This window comes from Bacillus rossius, chromosome 10 (assembly GCF_032445375.1).
Source record: "Bacillus rossius redtenbacheri isolate Brsri chromosome 10, Brsri_v3, whole genome shotgun sequence".
Classification (NCBI taxonomy): Eukaryota; Metazoa; Arthropoda; class Insecta; order Phasmatodea; family Bacillidae; genus Bacillus; species Bacillus rossius.
In genome coordinates this window covers 22,891,802-22,917,623 of record NC_086337.1, presented here as the reverse complement: position 1 = coordinate 22,917,623, position 25,822 = coordinate 22,891,802, and the positions used below count along the sequence as shown (strand labels likewise).

The 25,822-nt window shown below is 39.3% G+C and overlaps 1 protein-coding gene across 1 annotated transcript in view; it reads right to left on the bottom strand.

Annotated features, from left to right (window-relative positions):
* LOC134535845 (steroid hormone receptor ERR1) overlaps positions 1–21,615 on the bottom strand; it is a 380,509-nt gene extending 358,894 nt beyond the window's left edge. Inside the window, exon 1 of the mRNA XM_063375177.1 lies at positions 21,497–21,615. The gene's annotated coding sequence lies outside the window, so the exon portion shown is untranslated. The remainder of the gene's footprint in view (positions 1–21,496) is intronic.
* Positions 21,616–25,822: the final 4,207 nt, after the last annotated feature.

Here is a 25,822-nt window from a genome sequence, read left to right as displayed (position 1 = left end):
ACCGCCGCTGCGAGAGAAAAGAGGACAACACGGAACATCAACACGGACGCGGACGGAAGAATAAAAACGACAGCCACCGTCGAGAAGGGGCTTCTTCTGGTCACCGGCGACTGGACGGCTGAAGTCGTGACGCCGGAACCACGGAGCGCCGTGTCCTCGGCCGCCGCAGTCCGTCGTCGAATTCCTGCCGCGAGCGCGACCCAGCACAGCGTGGGTAAGGAACCTGCCGAGGTGTGGTAGCGAGGCTCGCCGATAATTGTCTAATTTGGTGACCGCTAACTCTATAATAGTAGATGACATTAAATCAAGTCTCTATATTGAATTGTCTGTCATTGTTAGTCTTGAGCCCCCTATCACCCTGTCTTAGAATAGTAGATAATTGAGATCATCTTAAGGTTGAATCATAACAATGGTGGAGGCGCCTTAAGTTTCCCACCTCTTGCTGCGAGCTACGAGTTTATCACCCCACCACCCACCCTTTTCTGTCATATTTTGTTTTTCGGGTGTAGCCAGACCTATCACACCTATTAAATAGACATAGTGCTTATATAAAATTTGCATGCAAACTAACCTCTTTTATGCTGCTTTGCTTATACTAACTCTAGTATTAAGAGTGTAATTTGTTAGTAATGTTAATATATGGCGAATGACGAGGGACCACGACCTATTAAAAGTGCAGCCAAGCGATTGTTTGAAACACTGTCAGCAAGCCCCGGCTCCAAGGCTAGCGCCTCGCAAGTACGGCTGAGTCAGGATACAAACACAAATGCCACACAGGATTTTAACTCGTTAGTCGCACGAGCACAGCAGCTTGTTACCACTAATCCAGAGGTGGTACAACAGTTGGATCACACAGGGAGACGTATTACTCGAGCATTCCTCAGTAAACTTGTTTCACAAGGAGTAGAACCAACACAAAACACTGACATAGAGTATGACGACGTTCTTAACCAGATAGATTCAGGAAAGTCAACTGGGGAAGACAACGGTAGGATCGCTGTAGACATAAAGGACAAACACGTGGAAACACACACATACGATAATAACATGGCACAGCAACCAATTAAAGTTTTCCTAGAGTCACAAATACCTATAGGTACATTCGAAGGCAAAGCGTTCGAAGATATAGAAGAGTTCCTACACAATTACAATACAATTGGAGAAATCAACGGATGGACAGACCAGGACCGACTACAGCGGCTAGGACTATATCTACGAGGTACAGCCAAGAGGGCGTATGAAAACTTACAGACAGTACAGGACTCAAACAGGACGTGGCAACAGACGGTCGAAAGATTAAAAGACTTGTTTACGCCGCCAGACAAAATTAATAGACGCAGACAAGAATTGCTCTCTCGAAGACAACAGACAGACGAAAGCAGTCTCTTGCATGTAGAAAATATAGTGTACCTAGCAAAACGCTATAAGGCAGATATGAAGGATGAAGAGATTTTGGACATTTTGTGGAAGTCACTTTTACCATCTGTCGTGGACAAGTTGATTTTGCAAAACATTCATACGTTAGATGACATGAAATCATGCTTGAGAAAAATAGAAATAGGAAATAGTAGGTACAAAGCCAACATTGAAAACACAACACTTAATACAGAATCATTAGAAAAGGAAATAAGTTATTTAAAAGAAGAAATACGTAGTCTAACAGTCAACAACGCTAGCACGAAACAAAACATACAGCAACAAGACACCCACGAAAAAACAAGAAAACCACAGTACAGGCCAAGGGAAGTAAGATACAGGGACAGAACATTTATAAACAATAGATCGGGATATAGAAGCAAACCTCCACAGTATGCTCTTAGTAATAGTTGCGCACAGTGTCAGCATGCTCAAAACTTTATGCGACAGACACATTACAGGCAGTCGCCGAGCCAAAATAACAGTCATAGAAGAGAGCAGCGTGCGAATTATGACAAAGCTGAGAATATACGAAGAACTGAAAAGAGACATGAAGGTTTGAATGGGAGAACGTTCAATGAACGAAGACAGTACGAAGACAGACAATGGAGGAATAACAATGAAGATGATAGGAGCAAGAGCAGAGACATAAACAGGGATAACTGGCAATACAGAAACAAGGGCAGGTCGTATGAGCAACATTCAAAAAACGAATATTGCAGGGAGTGAAAACAGTGATTCCCGCGCTCCCAAAGCAGAAAAAAATAAACGGAAATCAATCAAGAATAAAAAGTAGTTACGCCGAAGTTAGCAAGCGAAATGCTATGCCTGATAATAAATGCATTTCGCTGTATAGAAACCAATATAGAGCAATTATTAAAAAGATGCCTAAAAATAAAGAACACGAAGAGCCAAGGTGTGAAATAAAAATTTCAAGAACGTCAACAGCACAAGAGAAACAACACTGTGAACGTGCAACAAGGAGAAAGTCAAAGGATAAGGAAGGTCAAGAAATTAATGGTCAAGCGCAAATAGGATCTTATAACCGAGACACAGAACAAGAAGTCGGAATAAATGTAACAGAGAACGACAGATTTAAGAAAGTAGCACAGGTAAGAGGACCAAACAAATTCCAGGATACATGCGCAATGTGTTTTTACACAGGACATCATTTAGATAAATGCCCATTATTTACCAATCAAGATTTTGAGTGGCACACAAATGTGTCAGAAAGGTTCAAGGAATTTCAACGTAAGTTTGGTTTGCAAAATAAACAACCCAACTTGCCGTGGAGAGAGAACAATACACACAGGAAGTATCGCAGCAAAATTGATGACGCGGCGACAGCAGGCGCGCGTGCACCGCTACAAATGCAGAGTAAGCAGGGTGGTGGCGTCGCTGACAAACAAGGTCGTGACGAGGAAGGAAGAGAATCAGCTGACCACATGCGGGAAAAAAATAACAAGACACGAAGAACGCCCAAGGTCGCTGTCAAGATAGGAGAGGCCACTAGAATTGCGTTAATAGACACAGGAAGTACGCGCAGTTGCATTGCGTCTACTATCGTCACCAACCAACCACTAGAACCATTGAAGGAAAAAATCACACTTGTGGGAGCCACAGAATCACTCCCGACTCCGACACACCAGGTGAAATTAAAATTTAGTATACAAGGATATTCATACACACATACATTCCTGGTAATCGAACATTTAAGTTTAGATATAATACTTGGGTGTGACTTTTTACAAAATTACAACGTGGTCCCATTTATGAAAGAAGGTATAATTGTCATGGAAACAGCAAAATCCCAGAAAATGATTCAAATAGAAATGATAAATGAAAACTTCCAAACATATGCAGGTTCGATTCAAGAATGTACTCGTAAAGTAGAGGAAATGCAGGACGAACAAGCGAAGTCACCATATGAAGGAATAAATAAAAAGTTATCTCAGCAGGAACAAGCAAAGTTACGACGACTTATTAAAGAAAACGAAGATCGCTTTGCATTTAAAATACAAGATATCACAGAAACTAAAAATTATCAAATAAAAATCGAACTGACAACAGACAAACCGATCCACACAAGACCATACAGAATCGCGCCAAAAGTTAGAGAAGCTTTAATGGCACAGGTGCAGCAAATGGAGGCAGCCGGAATTATCGAGAGGTCGGACAGTGCGTACGCAGCACCATCACTGGTGATACAGAAGAAGAACGGAGGAATACGCTTCTTAACAGACTTTCGTCTCTTAAATAACTACGTCAAGAGAATGTCATATCCTTCACCACGAACGGACGATGTATTACAGACGTTACAGAACTCGCGATACATAACATCACTGGACCTATTTTCAGGATTTTACGCTATACCCGTAAGGAAGGAAGACAGACATAAGTTAGCTTTCACTATTGACAAAATAGGGTTATACCACTACAATAGAATGCCAATGGGACTTTCAAACTCACCAGGTTATTTTCAAGAGTTTATTGATATTTTATTAGGACCACTGAGGTGGCACTCTGTGATAGCATACGCAGACGACATTTTTGTTATGGGAGACTCATTCGAGGAACATCTACAAAATTTACAGGATGTATTTAACAGGTTAAGGCAGTTTCACGTAAAAGTCAACCCTGCAAAGTGCAAATTTGCACAGGATGAAATAAAAATATTGGGACATTGTATAACACCGAATGGAATAAAACCAGATACAGACAAGGTGGAAGCCATAAACCGTATGACACAACCAAAAAACATTAAGCAGTTACGGTCATTTCTGGGCATGACTTCATACTTAAGGAGATACATAAAAAACTACGCAACAGTGGCAGAACCATTAATAGAGCTTACAAAAAAACAAACGAACCTCCATTGGGGGGTAAAACAGCAAACTGCTTTCCAACAGTTAAAACAGGCAGTCTCGGAAGTACCACTACTAGAAAAATTTGTTGAAAACCGAGAAACAATTTTAGCATGTGACGCATCACAAACGGCAATAGGTGCAACCTTAATGCAAAAGGATGAACGTGGAAACCGTCACATTATAGCTTACGCATCAAGGAAACTGACATCCAATGAAACTCGTTGGTCAACAACAGAACGAGAATTAGGCGCCATAAAATATTTCTGCCATCTGTTTAAGCAATATTTATATGGCAGACATTTTATTATTGAGACAGACCATGCTAGCTTGAGATACTTAAGAAGCATGGCGGAACACAATACGCGAATACAAAAATTTGCCACATCAGTTGCTGAGTTCGACTTCGAAGCAAAAATAGTGAAAGGTGCGAACAATAAAATTCCAGACGCTCTATCACGTGTGCCGACGACAGATGAGCAATACATAAATAAGCGCGTAGGAAACAAGGAATATATAGTAAGAGCATGTCACGCTCGAGGTAATTCCATTTTTCACTCTCTTGCTGACGCAATATTTCCGGAAGAAAATAAGGAAAGTGAAATACAAACAGCCATTGCTAAACACATCCACAAAAACTGGAGTGATTACAAAACATTTTACGAAAACCTGGGTAGCCCTATATTGAACAAAGAAAAAATTATACTAATAAACATGAGTAAGGACGAGGTATTAAGTGAGCCTATATTACACGCAGCCGTGGAAATTTATCAGATAAATATTAAGATAATTGATACAGAAACAGGTCAAGAGAAAACATTCGAAACTAAAATGCCTACTCACACAATAGTGCTGCTCAAACATAACAAACATAATAAACAAGTATTCGAAACAGTAGTGTTGAACTCCAGGTACGATATAGGTATTGAACGAGATGAAGATTTACTATTTTCAGTGAACGACATTGTAAACACATCACCCTTCCAAGGAGAATACAGTGAAGACCCTCATATTCAAAAATTAAAAGTAGCCCTTACAGACCCGGAACATGCGGAGGGAAAATACATCAAATTAGCTCGGCGTTATGGAATGAAAAATAATGGGGAAATATATTATAAATTGAATACACCGGGAGGAGAAATTCAACTGACATTAGTCCCTAAAAATTTTCAACTGGAAATTATACAAGCCCACCATGATGCACTTTTAGGAGGCAGCCATTTCGGCATATTTAAGACAATTGCAAAAATACGCCAGGCATATTATTGGGATACAATGAGTAAGGACGTACAAAATTATGTCAAATCATGTGAAATTTGTCAAAGAGCTAAACAAGGGCGTGAAAAACCATCGGGTCAGTTGCAACCAATTGAACCGCTACCAATATTTAAACAATGGGCACTGGATGCCAAAGGTCCACTTACTTGTACCAGGAATGGGAACAAGTATATTCTTGTTATGACAGAATATGCGTCAAGATTTGTAGTTGCTAAGGCAGTACCAAGAATCGACGCCGAGACTTGTGCAGAATTTATCAAGGACGTTATTCTACGTTTTGGATGTCCAGACAGGCTGCTGACGGACAGAGGAACGTCATTTAATAACGAGTTAGTAACAAAACTTTTACAAAAACTGCAGATCAAGAAGCTCCAGACAACAAGTTTCAATCCCTGTTGTAATGGATTGGTGGAATCTATTAACCGTGTAATTGGAGAACAGCTGACAATATGGGCAGCTGAAGACCCCCGCGGATGGGATGAATATCTCCAATACATAATTTTTAATTATAACACGACAGTAAATTCCAGCAGTAAATACACACCCTTTTTCCTTGTACACGGGGTTGAGGCCATGCAACCATCACATGCTGTGCTTGGGAAATTTCCACGTCGGCCGGTAGATTGGGAAAAACACTTGCGTAGTGATAGAGAGCAGGCAAAAATAAATATCATGCACAGTCAAAAAACACAGGAAACCAATTTTAATAAGAAATTTAAAGTCAATACATACAAGGAAGGTGATTCCGTTTGGCTTAGACGTAAAGCTCGGCATAAGTCGCTATCATTTAAATACATAGGTCCTTTCCAGGTTGTCAAGGTGTTGGGGCCAGCGACAGTAGTGTTGAGAATGAAGAAAGGTAATAAAATGATCAACGACACAGTGTCAACACGTCATTTAAAGCGAGCATACATAAACCGACAATTCGTACTGTTATCAGAGTGATAATGCTCGGCCTAGTAATAAGAATAACGATAACAATGTGACAGTAAGGCAAGACAAATATATAGGATACTGATATAGCATAGTAGAGGATGTATGAACCTAATGGCATGTTTTGTATTACAGGGGGAGGAGCCAATCATGGAGTTCTGTCAGGGAATCTGGCATCTATTAATACTCAGCATGTTTGCAGTCAGTGTCATCAGTAACAATATGCCTAGCTTTCGTACTCATGCGGGTGTGTATTGGCTGGAGAAAAAAGGCGTAATTACATATGAGGAATCGATTCCCTTGCTATATAAAATTCCATTTTCACCATCTAGTGATAGCAAGGTAATAGAGGAATGGGAGAACAAGACTTGTTCCATGACACAAAAACATTTGTGTAGCAATGCACAAGTATTAAAAACATTTGCGCAACGACTGGAAAACAGTTTTAAAACTGATAACCGTTTTGAATTTTTAGATCCTACATCAAGAGAGAGACGAGGTATTCAATTCCTGGGGGATATCGGTACATGGTGTTGCAATATACTTACAGAAAAACATTTACATAGTTTACTCATGAACGACAAGGTGCTCAATGAGAATTTTAAAAATATATATAGCGACGTGGCCACGACAAACACCAGAATTAACGAGGTTACATCGCAACTTTTACAAATGGCGGACCAAACGAAACACATTGTTCATGATTTATCCGACACAATTAATAATGTCACGACGACATTAAACAATCATAATGTCGTACTCAATGAAGTAAACACGCTAACAGAAATCGGACAATTATCAATGTCGTATTTCCTGCACTTTATGCATAATATACTGCGGGAACAGGAAATTCATAACATACACTCGCATTGTAAAGCACAGCATCTACCAATATCATTGATCAAGCCGGTCCAACTTAAATCCGACCTAAAAAAATTACATAAGGCATTAAACCTTATGAATATGACATTATCCTTGACGAGTCAAGACGTACTACATTATTACTCATTACCAATTACCGAGTGTACTATGTCAGATAAACAAATAATAATAAGATTACATGTTCCAGTAATACATGCAAACACCCAATGGAAACTGTTTGAGTTAATACCTATTCCTTTTTCGTATATGAATGTTTCGTGTTATTTGCATACTAACAAAATGCTAGTAGCACTGGACATCAATACACAAAACTTAAAAATAATCCCTTCTTCATCCGAACACGACCACAACATTTATAAAATTCCCAAGGAAGTGACTACGACACCAATCGCACGATGTATACAAGCAGGCATTACGCTATCGAATTATTCACAGCTCATGACGGTATGCAAATTCTCCTGTTACGAAAAGACATCAGTGGTAATTACACATATATCCCCACATTTTTATATAATTTCAAACCACGAAACGGATCTAACTATACAATGCCATAATGCGTCACTTAATAGGGTCATTAAGAACACAGAATTCGGCAGCACCGAATTGCAACTGTCATGTGGATGTGAAGTCAAAGAATTAAACAATGTCTTAATTACACCAACCTACCTTTGTGATATAAATTCGCCCAACCAAACCTTGTACCAAAATGTTATTCCCATCCAATGGATAGACGACGCATTATATGCTGTTGACCAACTGACATTATCCACAGGGATCCACTTTTCAAATATTACACACGTTCTAAACCCGCAATGGCATTTGAAATATCTAAGTAATGTGTCAAATCAACATTTACACACATTGACACCTCTACCAACAGAAGAGACTTCGCAGGTACTAGCCATTTTTAATACCTCAACATATTCTATTTCAATCACGAGTATTATAACTTTTCTGGTCTGCAGTAACATTTTTATGTACATAAGGATCATTCAAATATCAGCGATCATAAGGGAAGAAAGTAGACGTTAAGCCCAACTGTAATTACATCTCCTCAACCAATATACACCCGCGGAAAAAAAAAAAAAAAAAAAGTGAGAGAAAAATAAGAGTAAGTATAAGGATACAACAAGACGGCCGCAAACCCGTTCCAACCAGCAGCCAAGGTACAAGTATATATGAAGAAAAAAGCACCTATATAGGTGCAAGTAAAATAGTAAAATAGTTAATAAATCCTTATCCTATAAACTTCCCTCGCCATGGTACCAATTTTCACTCCCGGGAGTTCACGTTATGTAGCGCTACAGTGGACAAGAGTTAAGGGTCGACCCGTTTTTGTACAATAAAATAATGGTATAAATACTGTAGATAAGTGTCCATGTCAATAACTTACTGAGATTTAGGATATGAGGAGTAGTTTAATAAAATAAATTATGATATTAGTAATAGTTAATACAATAAATTATAACTTACAGCTTATAATATAGGAGGATGACATATGCTATAGATAGTAGGGAAATGTTATTAATTAGATATACGAAAGAAAAGGATATGTATGTATATATAAAATAAGAACATAATTATATGGAAATTGTTTTTATGTCTCCATACAAAACTTAATTTTATATTCCATTTGTGTCAAAGATATGTTCCTTTTAGATGATATAATTATTATCATTCCTTTATCAATGTGTCTGTATGTTTTTGTTGTCCAAAGTGGTTTGTATTGTAATTTGTATATTTTGTTATAAGTTTGTCTTAATTTTGTTTTTGTATTTATAATTTATTTCACCTTATTTTATATATTTTGTATGTAGTAGTTGTCTTGTATATCGTGCACAACGTTTAGACTCACTTTGAGTGTTGCTGTGAATGTAACATTGGATAAATAAATAAATCAATGATAGATTAAAATTACGAAAAAAAAAAAAAAAAAAAATAAAAAATCTGGTTACCACACATATAGTCAGAGTATGTTCATATGAATTGTATTGATATATTTATACTACAACTCACATGTATCAAGTTGTTAACACGTTGATTATATTAATTTGTGTCTTGTTATGTTATATCGGTTGTATAAAAAAAAAAAAATTCAATGTAATCACAAATCGGTACCCTCAGAATACTAAATGGAAATGTTATAACAACTATAGAAAGTCTCGCTGTCACACCACGTCAGGAATGCGAGTCGATCCGCGTAACCGACCGCGAGAGAAGAAAGGACACGCGGCGCTCCGAGCATGAAGGCACCTACAGGAAGATCGGGTCCGCGGCCGATGCATCAAGACACCTACGTTCCCGCTCCAAGATGCAGTTCCAGTGTCCTCTTGAACTAGGCTGAGGACAGCCTCTTAATCCAACCAGGGGGAGTGTTATGACTCGCTCTGAGCACTCTGGCAAGCGGCTTCGAGGCTCGCCCTGAGTCAAACACGAGGTGTCAGCAATTTCAACACCGCCAGCGAAACAGCGACGCGAGTCGCCGAAGGCCGACCGCCGCTGCGAGAGAAAAGAGGACAACACGGAACATCAACACGGACGCGGACGGAAGAATAAAAACGACAGCCACCGTCGAGAAGGGGCTTCTTCTGGTCACCGGCGACTGGACGGCTGAAGTCGTGACGCCGGAACCACGGAGCGCCGTGTCCTCGGCCGCCGCAGTCCGTCGTCGAATTCCTGCCGCGAGCGCGACCCAGCACAGCGTGGGTAAGGAACCTGCCGAGGTGTGGTAGCGAGGCTCGCCGATAATTGTCTAATTTGGTGACCGCTAACTCTATAATAGTAGATGACATTAAATCAAGTCTCTATATTGAATTGTCTGTCATTGTTAGTCTTGAGCCCCCTATCACCCTGTCTTAGAATAGTAGATAATTGAGATCATCTTAAGGTTGAATCATAACAATATGCATAACTTGCCCCTTTTTTTAAAAAAAAAAACTGTATAACTGGTAAGCATACTAATAGATTTAACTTTCAAGTGGGATTTTTAAAATGTTGTAGTTAATGCACAAAATCACTTTCACCATTAGTTGTTCCACAAGGTACTTAAAGTTTAGCGTTTTACAACGCTGCCTATGATCAAACTGCACTGTTTTATTGTGTAATAAGTTCCAATTTAAACCAGCTAACTAACGATATCACAAGAATTACAACAAATAACGCTATTTCTTTGATTAAACAAATTCCTATTTATTTATTATGCTTTCCAAAATCATAGCCCAATTGATTACATACAGTTTTATGTTACCAAATATTTAAGTTATAACAAATAAACTGCCTGTCTACAAATTTATCGCTCTTTCATAAGGTCCACAGTTTACTTTCCTTACTGGAGCTCGGCTCGACACTGTTTTCGGCCCGAAGGCCGGCTCACCCTCCTCCTCCTCCCCTCCTACGTCTGCACTCTTTTAGGGTAGATTAGGAGTCAGCTTACATTTCTGCATTAATCCAGAGCCCATCATCGGAACCTAGCAGGCTTGGAAAACAGGTTCCTTCCACTCTGTCAACTCACGGATCGCCCACTGCCTACGCGAGTCAATGACTGAGCTTCACAGGAAGTCAGGAGGTTTCACCCAACTGGATGGTACAGACCCTTCCAGAACGTACTAGACACCCCGATGTCCCATCTTCGAAATCTGGAGAACACCACGATCTCACCACCAGTTAGATTACCACCAACCAACTTATGTCGCCAGACTGAGCCATATCCGGGTAGGGAACCAACACTCCAGCCCCCAGAGATGGAAGGCACTGCACACCCACTCCGAGTACACCATTTATAGCGGAGGACAAGGATAGTTATTCAACAAGGATGATTGGCACAAGCACTCCAGAGACCACAGCCAGATTCCCAATGACAGTCATATTATAGCACAACTGGATAGGTGCCGCAAGTGAACCCAGAATCAGGCACTGCACACCCTTTCCAAGTACACAATTTAAAGGAAGATCTTTGGACCAGGTTGATTGACACTAAAATTCCAGGTATCACAGTCCATTGTTCGGCGACCTATTTACAGTCGAGGGCCTGTCAACGGGCCACAACCCCTTATTGCTGGTTGCATACAACCCAGAACCAGCTCAAGCACCCAGGATCCCCAGAGCAAAGCACCATGCCGACCAACAGGCAATCCATGATCAGGCCAGAGGAAGCAGAAGATCCGCCGCATCAAGCCGACTCATGACCCGAAAGAGTAACTGGTCAGCTATCCTTCCGAGTCACCATACATGCAAGGGTAAAGCCACGTCCGATCAGACCTACTCTCCATCTCCATCGTAGTTGTTCACGAAGGTCCTCAAACTTACTGCAGTGGTACAATACACGACCCACATCGTCCGGCATATGGCAGTGCCCACACACCAGATTCTCCACTAGGCCAAATTGGCGGAGTTTGGCCTTAAAATTTCCATGGCCAGAGAGAAGCTGAACTGTGGCATGAGTCAACTCAATATGCTTGTACTGAAGCCGATCTTTCACACTCGGGAGTGAGTAAACCTCACCTTATCAGAGGCATCCCAGTTACTCTGCCACTTCACCAAGGTTAGCTCTCTCTGCAACTCATAGTCCTCAGGTCTAAGGCCGCCAGAAGCCTTGAGGGCTGCAAGCCTGCCTCTCTCAGCAACCAGCAAATCCAATGGCATACCAGCGAGAACCCGTAGAGCATCATTGGACACAGTGCGATACGCCTTGGTCACCACAAGGGCAGCATGTTGCCGACTCTCACGATTGCTCGTCTCTTATCACTCACCTCAGTCTCAACACACTGCCACGCACTACTCACTCTTCCTCCACACACCCGCCACAGCCCACGATGCTACGTTCCCCGATACCAGTCGTCGCTCGTCGTCCACCTTCGCTCACCAAGAGGTCCCCGCCCTCTTCACTTCGCTCCCTCGGAGGCCGGCGTTGCCATTTTTATAACCCACAGCCCCCCCCCCCTCTTTTTTTTGTGAAATGGTCAAGCATCCCTTCGAAATGTCGCCTCGACACCCGAAGCTTCCACAACAAATGGCGTCCTAGTTACGCCGCTTCAAGGAGGCGGGGCTCCGGGAATATGCCGTACCCTCCAGAGCCGCAGAGATAGTGCCCAGGAAAAGGGAATCGGGGGCGTGTAGTGAGACACCCTTGCTATAATGATTAGGCGTGTAGCAGTAATAAACCTCGTACCAGCTGTGGGCCTAAATAGCCAGGCTTTTTATCTGATTAATGGCCTCGCCTCCATTATACTCGTAACAATGATCCGATGGCCTCTAAGCAAAAAACTATGCATTGTAATCAAATTTAGAACTACTTTACTTTGCCTCGATTTATGATTGTCAGGCTGGCATAAGGTTCTCCTCTCGTATGTCATGCTGGTTTTAGTTGATTTTGTTGTAATTTCTTTATTTTTGGGATGTACCTGAAAATTTATTAAAATATCTCTCTTGCATTTCTATTTTCATCACAAATTTTGTCACCAGATATGAAATAAAAGTTACCTATTTAAAAACTGTAAAATGTCAAATTTTTTTTAATTATGAACCCTTGAAAGACTTTCTACCATTATCAAACAAAGCTGAAGTGGTAAACAAGCGCTGACAAAATTTTCAGCTAAATAAAATGCAAGAGAACTATCATGATAAGTTTACAAATATGGCCTTAAAATGAATATTAAGACAAGATAATTAAATGTTTAAAATGTTATTTCACTAATTTTGTGTTGAAAGAGCATTTCAAAAGGTGTTTTTAACATTGTCATATAATCAAGTTTAATAGCAATTAAGTTTTTTTTTGGAGTCCAATTTGCTTAGGTAGGAAATGTATGGGTATACCACAGATTTTGAATATTTTGGTGGTTTTTTTAAAGCCCTTACAATTTATAAATATCTTCATTACCCCCCTCCATCACAAAGAATGTGTTAAATGTAGCAAAATTAAAAAAAAAAAAAACACTTTGAATACTAAATAACAATTCTTATATATTTTATTGTTTTGGCCACCAAAATTATCAAATTAAGTATGTTACATATTTACATTTTCATACCTTTACTTTCATTAATATTCAACACAAAGACCAGAAAATTAGTGTTCTGGAGTATCTTTGGTTGTTGATATTATTAAACAACTAATTTGTGTTTTTTTTTGTATTATAACACGTATTTGACCTTCTAGGTTGTTAAGGTAATATTTCATTGCCTTGTACATGCACAACATGCTCTTTTAGTTTACTGAAAAACTTAAGGTACCTAATGAAATTCCTGTACTTAAGAGGCCACTCCAGTGTTTCAGGGGCACTGCGCAACCCGCATTAATCTCATAAGATTCAATGCTATTTTCATTTTTCTTATAACTAATTAACTAATATAGATTTCGAAATGATGCTTGCTTGATATGTAAAACGATGCTCTTATCAAAGCCCCTTTCTTCAAAAATGTGCATAAATTATGGTTTTATACTAATCTTTACTACCTAATATAAATAAGTGTATTGTCTAGGTTAATGGCTCAAACTTTATATATAGGTATCAAGAAACTTTATATTCTGTTAACCAATTGAAAGACTAACCTTAAAATGCTAATTAGTAGGTATAAATTGTACTCACATTATATGATTCTTTTATCTGTATGTGTTTTTTTTCAACATTTGTATTGTTACATTTTGCTTACACATTATAAGTAAATGAAAATGTAACTACAGCTCCAAACATTTGTGTGAATGAATTTCAAAAAGAGGATTATAAATTAAATAACTCATACAATACTAGCTCTCTAGTCACTGATGTAGGCCTATAGTGTACAATGAGCATATTCATATGCTAAAAGTTAGGTTTTAAAATTGACATTTCTTTGATAGAATGTAAAATTGTCATGTGTTAAAAGTGCAACCTTCTTATGAATATATGCACATATTGCTTCAATTTGCCACTGTTAACTGCACATTTTGTAACTATATTAATTTAATATGAATATTTTGCATGAATTTTTAAGATGTGTATTAAAAGTTTGCATTGTTTTATGCTAATACATTTAACAATCCACTGCAGCACTCAAACCCCTCTGCCCCCCAAACCCAAAAAAATTGTATTGCCCTAGAGCATTTTTATGATTCAATCTAACAAGCACTGTTCAGTGTTGGAAAATTTACTTATTAATATTTTTGTTCAATTCTATTAATTTTGTTTATATTTTACTAACTATGCAAGATTGAACTGAGAAGTATATTTACTTATGCTACTGTCCCATTAATTAAAGGCAATATAAGTTATCAATGCTTGTCTGCAAATCTCTCATTATACTTACCAGCTAAAATAGTACTGATCCCCCACAATTCCCTGGAAACACTCACTACATTAGCAGTGAGCCCCTTTTTATTCACCCGAGAAAGCTAGTTTACCAGTGTTTCTATATGATTCATCAATCGTAAGTTAGTTATTGAGGTCAGGTTGATTATACTAAAAAATGCAAGGCTTATTTGAAGTAGAACATCGAAACAGAAAAATTATATTTTGATTATTTTGTGTAAAAATATAACCTTTGTTACTAGTGTTTATTGGTTAAAAGATTTTTTCTTCATTAACCAACCACAAGGGTTTTTTAATATGCCCCTACATTTTAAGATTGATCAGAGTGAAGTAATGTAAACTAAAGTTTTTAGTTAATTTTTCCTTCAGTAAATTCTATAAATGAAAGGAATTCAAAAATAATTTTGAAGGACTATCAAACATTATTTGTTAAACATAAGAACACACTCTTTTGGATTCATTAGGGGACATTATGGTAATCCTAAAGGAATTTTTTTTTAATAAATAAAATTTTTAAAGCAATCTTTAAAAAAACTTTTTTATTTTTCCAAAAATTAATAAACAATTTTTTTTTACTTCTTGGCATGTTTTGCAATCATTCTCTAAGAGTGCATTATGATATTCAAGAAGTTCACAGTTTTAACGAGTGGTTTGGTTGGTTTGTTTGTTGATACACTTTATACACCTGCGATTGGGTTTCCGGCCACTGGCAAGGAGTTCCCTCCCTAATTCAACCAATTTCTGAAGCCTCTTCCTCAAGTCCTTTCCTCTTATCACATCACATATTTTCCCCACAATCCCATTCCACTCCCGCCCCGTCCTCACCAGGAATACTTGCCTTCCTCTATCCGTTATTCTCCACTCTCTCTGAATCTTCCACCCATGATCCCTCCTCCCTCTATACACCACTTTGTTCGACCTGTCTCCCAGCGTACCCCAACCCCCCTCGCCAGTTGTCGCCCTAAAAAACTTCACCAATCTCTACTTTCCTCCTTCTGTGTAGTGTGTCCCACTCCAGCTCCTTCATCGTCACAGATAGCCTATGCGTCTAACCCTTCGCCCTTTCCCTCCTCTTCCACATACCCATCGCCCATCTAGCCGCTCTACCTTGCACCCTTTCCAGTTCCGTAATTTCTATCCCCAGGTATGGGTCCCAAATTTCTGTTGCACATTCAAGCATTGGCCTCACCAAAATTGAATACGCCTTCTCCTTTAGTCTCCGTCCTGTCCCCTTCAGTATCATAGCATTCAGCCCCAGCCCTCTCCTCCCCTTCTTTACCACCCACTGCACCTGCTTTACCCAACCTAGGTCACTCTTTAGGGTTACTCCCAGGTGTTTGTATTCACCTACCTCCTGAATCTCTTGCCCCTTCCAAATATATAGTTGCTTTGCAACCTTATTCTCCTTTTGAATCTGACCACCTTTGTTTTGTTGCTATTTGTCCCCATTCCATTTGCCCTTGACCAAACTTACAGCTTCAAGTCTTCCTGCAGGTGTGCCGCTTCGCCTATAGTTTCATAGATCACGGAGTCATCAGCGAACAGTCACAGTTTGCTATCCAATTCGTTCCCAACATCGTTCATCATGATTAGGAACAGCAGGGGCCCCATAACACTCTTCTGACCATTCCATTCCCACCTTCACCAGCTGTTTCCTAACCCTCAGGAAGTCCCCAATCAAATTCACCACCCTAATGTCCTTCTCCATCACCTTCTTATGTGGCACCTTATCGAACACCTTCTCAAAATCAATAAAGATTGTGTCTACCTGTTTGCCCTCATCCAAATCCTCCAGCTGTCCAGCCAACTGCATCTCAGAGGGAAAACCTTCCTAAAGCCGTATTGCCTCTCATCTATCCATTCCAGGTCTCCTATATTTCCTACCATATACCTTACTATCAGTTTTTCCATCACCTTCCCTGCACCTGACGTTAGGCTGACAGGCCTATAAGTTTCTAATTTTGTCTTATATCCACCTCCCTTGAAAATAGGCACCACCACTGCCTCCTTCCATTGCCTTGGCAGCTGTCCCTCCTCCAGTGACTGTGTGTATAGTACTGCAAGTATCTACAGACCTCCTTCCTCTCCTTTAGCCTACCCACCTCTCTTATCACCTCCTCTATCTTTATTTCCAGGTCTCTCTCGCCCCTTGGCTTCTAGCCCTGGGCTCCATATCATACCTCTCCCTCCACAAAAACAGACAGGTATTGCTCCTGTAGTAATTTCGCCTTTTACAGATCCCTCACACACTCCTGTCCACCTCTCCCCCTCATTATTGGAAGCCCCTCCCCCCCTTTGCTCTTCTGACACAGCGACACAGATCCATTCAATTTCCCCTTCATCCGTTAGCCTTTCCTGCAGGCATCTTTTGCGTCCATTGTCTTTCTCCCCAGTTCCTCCGCCAGCTTCTTCATCTCTACTTTTAGCCCTTACCCTCCTAGCTTGCAGCCTCCTGCATCTCCCCTTGATGGTCCTTATCTCTCTCCCATAGTACAGAGGGTCACCCCCATTTTCAGTTCTTGTTTCTGGCACTAAACGCTCCACCATCTGCCCCAGTATGTTCATGAAGGCCACCTATTTTTTGTCTAACCCCTCAGTCTTTACCCACCTATTATACTCTGCCATTAAGAGGAATGGAAAGGTACAATATTTTGGGAATCCTGGAATCGAAGATCAAGGATAAAATCTGAACTACTCATCATATTTCTTTGCGGTTTGTTTTGCCAACTAGATAATTTAATTACAGAGGGTTGTGTGTACAGCAGTGGCCACAATAATGCATAGTTTTTTAGAAAAAAAATTAAATAACTTTATGCATAAATAAGGGGTATCAGCCACAAAATTAAAAATTATACCAAAATGTAATTTTTATATTGTGTAATATAATATTATCTAGAACTCTATTATAATCAAAGTGAAAAAACACTTGATCGCTGAATTTTAAAGGAATTTTAACCAATTAAAACCTGCCATGCAACATTTAGGTATGGAAGGACACGCTTGTTGAGCAATTATGTAAAATTCTGTATTATAGAGCTCTAGATAATATTGTATTACACCATTCAAAAATTATATTTTGGTATAATTTATAATTTTGTGGCTAATACCCTTTATTTCTGCATAAAGTTATTTAATTTTTTTTCTAAAAAACTATGTGTTATTGTGGCCACTGCTGTACACACAACCCTCTGTAATTAAATTATCTAGTTGGCAAAACAAACTGCAAAGAAATATGATGAGTAGTTCAGATTTTATCCTTGATATTCGATTCCAGCATTCCCAAGATATTTTACCTTTCCATTCCCCTTAAGAATGCCTCCAGTCCTGCTTTGTCTGCTCTACGCCACGCTTTCACCACTTTATCTCACCTTTTCTCTCCATCCCAGTTTCCACCACCGGTATCCTGAGGTCGCTGATCCCTGCTATCACCATACTGCCCACCCCCGCATCCAGCAGGTTTCCACTCTCCTCACCCCTACCTTTGAATATATATACTGTATAGAAGTCGCCAGCCCAGGTTAAAATTTCTAATACGGTTTTGAGGTAGTTGGTTAATTCGCCGCCGTAATCGCCACCATCTCTAGGGCATCGACTTGTGGTGGTCCCTAGCGGACAAGTGTCGAACTCTTCAAACACCCCTTCCCCCTCCCGTTGAACAACGTTGAGCTGCAGTGAATTATAGGTGGGGGGTGCGGGGGAATGACAGCGGGCGACAGCGCTGCGCTTTAACGTGTAAATAACAACTAAGACGGTACAGGGCGTTACGGCAGCGCACTGCAGCGGTGAAGTTCCCAAGCTGCTCATCATACGCTTCTGAAAAACGTAGAGTAATTCCTATCCACTCGCGACTTCTATACAGTATATATATTCAAAGCCCCTACCATTACCTTATCGGGTATGCTCCAACACCACCTACCCCAATCCACAATTCACCTTGCTCTTTCTTCCACATCTCCTCCAGTCCCTGTGCCCAAACCACCCCTGGCATGTTAGGATCGCCTGTTACTATTAACCACCTATCTTCACCTAGCATGTTCAACCTGTCTTTTACCACCTCGATGGCTTCATCCCCTTGCCCTGGGGGTCTGTACAAAATCTGCTCCCCACATCTGGCACTATCTCCTCATGATGGCATCTGCAGCATTCGGTTTTTCCAAACCTATTCTCCTTCTGGGTAACACCCCACTCACTACAATAGTCCCTCTGGTTTTTTGCTTGATTTCATGTAGCATTTCTCTCATATCATTTTCAAATTTTTGGGCCCTCCGTCCCTGTTGAGGTAATTTGTACCTACATGCACCACCACCCTTTTCAAACCTTCCATATTGCACTCCTTTACCCTTCTGTGTATATCCGCAATTGTCTCTCTACTTCTGACTGCCTTTGAGGCAGTGCTACCGTCTCCCTGCCAGTTCCGACCCCTTTGTTGATCTCTTCTTGTACCGTGTCATTTTCTTTCCGCCTGTGTAAACTCCCCTTACTAACCACCTCAGCCCAACTTTCCTTGTTGCCCTCCACTTTATTTCTTATTTCTGTCTCTTCTACCCTTCCTTCTTGACTAATGTTGTTGTTCCCCCCCCCCCCCCCCCGGGCTACAATACCTTCACTTCCTCTTCTAAAGTACCATTTAATCTCTTCAATCTGCTGATCTCTTCCTTTGGCCCCCTCACCATGTCAGTATGCTCCCTCAACCTAGCATTTTCTCTCATTTTACTCACCTTCAACTCTGCTCTTACTGGTTTACTTCGTTTTGTAGGTCCCCATCCTTGTCTGCTCGTCCCACCACCTCCCCATCTATTTTCTTTCCTCTATCTGTCCTCTTCTAACCTTCTCAATATGCCATTTTCTTTCTGCTCCAGCTGCTGTAAGATTTCCTACCTCCATTTCTTTCCCTTAGCTGCCTCCTCTTTCCGCATCTCCCCTCCTTTAACCAACGTCTCACAGAACATATTCCACAACCATTCCCTCTCCTGATTTACACGCGACTGCCCTGACTCCCTTACAATCATCTGCAATAAACTCTCCTAATCCTTCGCACATTCTGCATTTGACCTACCTTTCTTTGTTAAACCACAGTTCTTGCAAACCCACTCTTCATTCTAGAGACCTTCTACCCCCTCCGGCACACCTCCACAAGCAAAGTGAAACCACTTATCACACATGTATCACATTGGATGCCACTATCCCTCTTCCAACATACTTTCCCATAACCCTTCCATTTCTCCTTCCCACACATCCCTAACCTAGTCACCCACTTGCTTGCCACAGAGCATTGCCTTTCATGCACTTCACTCCTTATGTCTGCCAAGCCTTTATTTGTGCCACTGCCTATACCCATGTAGGTACCTACTGTGGTAACACAATCATTAAATGGAAAAATTTAAGTTTTGCCCACTTTTACTAATTGCAGCTTCACAAATACAGCTAGCTAATATTCATTACTTAGCCTGTACCAATTGCAAAACGTACTGATTTATACAAAAAGCACTTCATCAGCGTGAAGATTAAACCTTTACATATGCCTTACCACACGTTTCAAACATTTAAAACACACCCAGCAAAAAAGAGAAAAATTTTTGTTTCACACTGGTTTCACAGCATTATAACATGCAAAGTGAAAATTTATTTTGTAAAACGCATGTATTACAGATTTTTTGGTTACATGATGTACACAAAATGCCCTTACATGATGCATGCAAATTGCTGCATGTTAATTTATTTGACTCTTTTAAATGTAAAAAATCAAGTGGTCGGGGACGATTGTCAGCTGCTAACTGCTTTGTTTTCGAAACAAGTCTGCCATCTAGTGAGAAAATGTGGAAGTGTCATGGTGTTAATTAGAGTGTGTGAAAGATTAAAAGGTTAGGTATATTTATGTTACTAATACTGATAAATTGTGAAAATTGTTGGTTGGGTTAGGTTAGCTACATTTAAAACGTGTGACAAGTTCTCCCCTACTTAAATTTCAAATTTATTTTAGTTTTCTCATAGGTCCTTCACATCTCACACTTATAATGCCTATGGTCATCATTCTAAACATATACAGGTGTAGCTTATTTCTTTGAAAATACTATCAATAAGTTAGTTAAAAATTTTTTTTTCCTAATTACCTAAAACAAAAAAAAAAAGTTTCAAGACATGCATTCCTTCTGATACTAGTTTTTAGTTCCTAGACTAGTTTATGCATGTTTATTGGAAATCTGAAAACAAAGCTACTAGATTCTAAATCAATTTAAACCTAGGTAATGTTTTTTTTTCTAATCTCCATGCTGATCTGGATTTTTAATAATTTTAAAAATATCAGCTGTGTACATTTGAATAAGTTTGCAAACAAATTTAAAATGTGGGGACTAGGTCCCCAAATGAGACATGAGACACAAGACCAATAATGTTTCACAATTACACTACTGTTCAAGACACAATGTAAATACAAATTTTAACAAGTGGGGGGGGAAGGGGGGTCAATATTAAAGTTTCCTAAATAAAATTTATCATGGTAAATAAATAAATATCAAAATCCCGAAAACATAATTTATTTTTTTAATTTATATTTCCACCTTAACCTCAACATACTACTCTCGATTCGCACAAACTTCTTTGAACATAAATGTGTGCAAATTAATGGTCTGTAAACTTTGATTTAATAAACATATAAACATGAGTTAGATTAATACATTTATGTTAAACAGGCTTAAGCTTTGCACAATATGCATCGACAATAAAATAGAAAGACCATCTTCACACAGTTAACGCCCCCTTTAAATACACCGCTGGACTGGATTCACGGCAACATCGCAGCTACAAATTTCTAAGAATTAAACAAATTTTTTAAAAATAACTTACGCAAGTTAAATAATTTTCTTCGTTTTTCACAAACACTATTTAATCTTTCACACACACATAATTAATTACCACCGCGACACTATTTCACATTTTCTCACTAGATGGCAGACGAGTTTCAAAAACAAAGCAGTTAGCAGCTGACAAGCATTGTCCCCAACCATTTGAATTTTTACATTTAAGAAGTGCAAATAAATTTATGTACCAGCAAAAAATAATGTAAATGCACACTAAGTTTAGTCCCAAAATATAGATATTATTTTTTAACATATTTAAAAAAAAATTGGTTACTCTTTGTATACCATTCTTTTCGCTACAAACCATTGCTGTAGATATGTTCGAGCAGAATTTAAGGTTAACACCGTCACTTGAAAAGTAGAGTTTCAGAACTTTTACTATCAGTTAAAACTCAAGCGTTAAAACAGTAGAGGTTAAGATGTACTATAAAAATTAGCAGTTAATAATAGTACCTGCCACGGGCAATAAAATTTACGGGGGTGTAAACAAAAACCCAAAATACACCATGTTGGATTCAACATGATTTGAAATAATTTTGTTGACATTTGAATATTTTACACTTTTATGTCATAGTTCTCTCTATATATATACATACACATATATATATATACATACACACATGTGTATGTGTGTATATATGCGTATGTGGTTTTTTTTAATTAATACGAATTTCTTAAATTTTTGATTTCTTGAAAAATAAAAACTATAGGTAAAATATTAATATCAAACAGGAGTATACGCAGAAATTCAATCATGCTAAAGGAGGAAGAGGAAGGAGGTGATGAGCAAAAAAAAATCACTTCTTTTCATTGTTAGCTTTTAAATTCTTTCCAGTTGGTTGGAATGATAATTTTTTTTATGATTTTGGAGTGTGGGTATCCCCCCTGCTCACCCTTCCCCATATACACTTGTGTATGTGTGTGTGCTCTTAACCTTAACAAATACAATATTGAAGTGAAACATCTTTGGGCGCGATGAAAGTAAAATTTCAATTATAAATTAATGGCCGAATTTTAATGTAACGTTTTCGTGAACCATTGTTTTGAAACGTGTCCGATGCCAAAGAGATAAGAGAGCACTTATGAGTAGAGGTTTGAATTGCGAAAGAAGTTTCACTTCTATCACCTTTACTGGGTTACACATGCTCTTTTTCTTTAATAAACAAATAAATGTTTACCCTAAATTCTCTCAACAAATATATTCATTAAAAATATCGATAACTATAAATTTTTTTAAATTGTATAACAATTACAAAGCTATTTTATTTAATTTTTTAATGTAGGTACTACCTTTTAGGTTCTGGTCATATGACTATGGTTAGGAATATCTTTCACTGCCACCATTTTATTCTATTGTTAGTGACTGCTGAGACTGCTTTCCCTTTTACTGTCCACTGTCCAGATGATTCAGTGGAAGCTTATTGATAAGGGAACACCGTCTATAAGAGAAGCAAGTAATGTCAAATGGACGATTCTGATTAAAAAAAGACCTAGAACTATAAATTGATTGCCAGATAATCTAAGACAGAAGGAGCATGAACATGAGGAGTGAATTTGAGGGGGGTGGGGGTAAGAGAAATACATCTTCTCTTGAAATTCTAAATAATCTATTACTACCACCAACAAAAGGAAAGTATCTGAAAGTAAACAGCAGGCAAAGAAGTATTCTCCGCATGCTCCCGGGTACCTACAGAATACCAACTGAAATGAAACTCCACAATTAATAACATCAATATTTAAAATTTTATAACTTTACTAAAGCTTCAAATCTTACCAGCGAGGTCATTATTTATTGTAACACAACTATTAGGATACGGGATATAGGCATTGCCTGGAGTGATTTAGGTAAACTCTGGAAAAATGAGTTATGAATGGCTGGACAGGCATTCAAACTCACACCCTCCGGAACGTAAGTCTAAAAGTTTTATCACTACACCAGATCATGCAATAAAAATAAAACAGCTAATACCTGTTCCTAGAATTAGGCACTAGTTACAGATTAAGTACTTCAGCAGGCAAAGTTATCTTCTTTTGCCGTTTCGTTATGATAAACAACATTGATATTTAAAATATCAAAAAGGCAAATTTCTAAAGTCACAGCTGACGCCAACCGTCGGTGCTCTTCTGTCGCACAGGCAGTTGTCACATCAGCGCCTGCCCTGTAGCATGTGAGTGTCACAAACGCCACAGCGGCGTAAGAAATTGCAGCAAGGTGAACAACACCGAGGCCATTGTGTCAATAGCCACCTGCTCGACTATCAAGTGTCCATGGGTTTCTCCGCCGTGCCAGGTGGATATTAATCCGCTAAATGTAGTCACCAAACTTTATTATGTTTTCCTTGAATTGTTAGTTATTAATTAAAATCTCATCACTGCTTGTCTTTCTTAATCAGTCAAAGATTATTCATTGTGTGAACAGGCCACAAAACTCAGCCCGTCGTTCCTGCACTCTTATGTACTTCGCGCGGGAAATGCGGCCTCCGTCGAAGTGGAGTTGCCGGATGCGTGCGAGTCGTCGCTTGCCCAGCTGAGGCAGGTCGTATCTGCGCTCCACAGGGTTTTCAATGTTTTGTATTCACCGCTTGTAACCGCCAAAACGTAAGTCTTTTCTAATACTTTTTCATCGGCTCCGTGGCCGGCATCACCTCGGTGCAGTTTTATAAAGCTCGCCAATTAACTTAAATCTTTTATTTGCAACCACGCGTTCACATTTTTTTAAAAGTAATTTACTACGTATTTAGTTAATTATCCATGGGACTTTGCTGTAGGCCGCATCTTTACACGTGAGAACCTGAACGTGGGAGCCTTCGCCCGTGGTTAATTAAACACGGATACTCGTCGTATCTTGTAATATCTTCATTGTGGCGAACCTTAAGGTAACGAACTGGACTGCATTCTTCGCGAGACATCCCAGATGCCTAGTACTCGTGCACGTCCTCTGAACCAGATGTTAATGTATTTTTGGTGCTTTGATATGTTGATTATTCAATTTTTTTTGTCATACTAACGTTTTCTGCCTTGTATCCCGTTTTTGCCGTACATCACGTCACTGACTTAACGTGTTAAACATTCTGCATCCACGTACCAGCGGACGTTCATTTCGCACCATCTAAAAACTGTTAGTTCAGCATCCCAAGTCATAACTGTAATGCTCAGATTCTACCAGTGCACAGGGCACGAAGAACGCAACAGGTTGGGTGCTGCGGTAGCACCATGGACGAGTGACCGTTATGTAATAAACCCACGTTTTGCATTCTCTCCTGTTTTCATTCACTTATTGTCTTCCGCCACGTGGCCAGAAACCCACCTTGAGATCTCACCGGGCACAGAATTCACTTTTCCTTATCATGAGACGGGCCAAACATCACAGCTTTTCCGGGGGGGAAAAACCAACAATGTTGTGGTAGAACACTGAAGAACTTTTCTATTTTCTCTGTAAAGAGTGTTTCAAAATTCCTACTGGTTTCTGATAAATTACTGTTAATAGGTTACAATGGGTAGCCTGTGCAATGACTAGGGCGTCGCCATGTTATTAGCGTAGCCGAGATTGTTTTCCACACGAGATTGGCCTCATTGTTGTTGCCGCCTTACTGTTTACATGGCAATAGCTGCAACTTGATCCTGTGGTTCTCCAGAGATCATTAGGAATACAGCATAGCCAAGGCTCTTTTCTAAAAGATGATGTCTATTGTCAGTAAATTACAGGCCGGGAACTAGACAGTTTTCCACAGTAATCGTGCCTAATTAGGGTGTAAAACAGTCGTGGCTCCTGCTGTAACGCACTGACATTAAACATCCCTGAATTTAAAAAAAGTCTCGACTAAGCTGTATTCCCAAGGCTCTCTGGAGAACCACAGGATCATGTTGCAGCTAGTATCAAGTAAACAGTAGGGTGTGAACAACAGGATCAAGTTTATCTATTGTTGAAAACGCCATTAGAGCACAAAATAAATTTACATCACTATAGAAAGCACAGGTGCTTAGACCAATCTCCAGTGGAAAACTGTCTCGGCTATGCTAATTACATGGCGACACCTGCTTCATTGCACAGGCTACCTAATGTAACCTTTAAAATGTAATTTTTCCGAATCCAGTAAGGAATTTGAAACAGTTTTCAGAATTTTACTATTTAATTTATGGAAAAGCCACTAAGTTATAAATTTACCATCAAAACTGTTAGCAATGTTGGCTGTAGATGGTACTTGTGATTATAATTTTTGTTTAGATACATTTCAGGCATTCAAGGCATTGTTATAATTTTGTTTATGCTAATATGTTGGGGGAAAACAAAGTTATGGTTAAAACACAACTA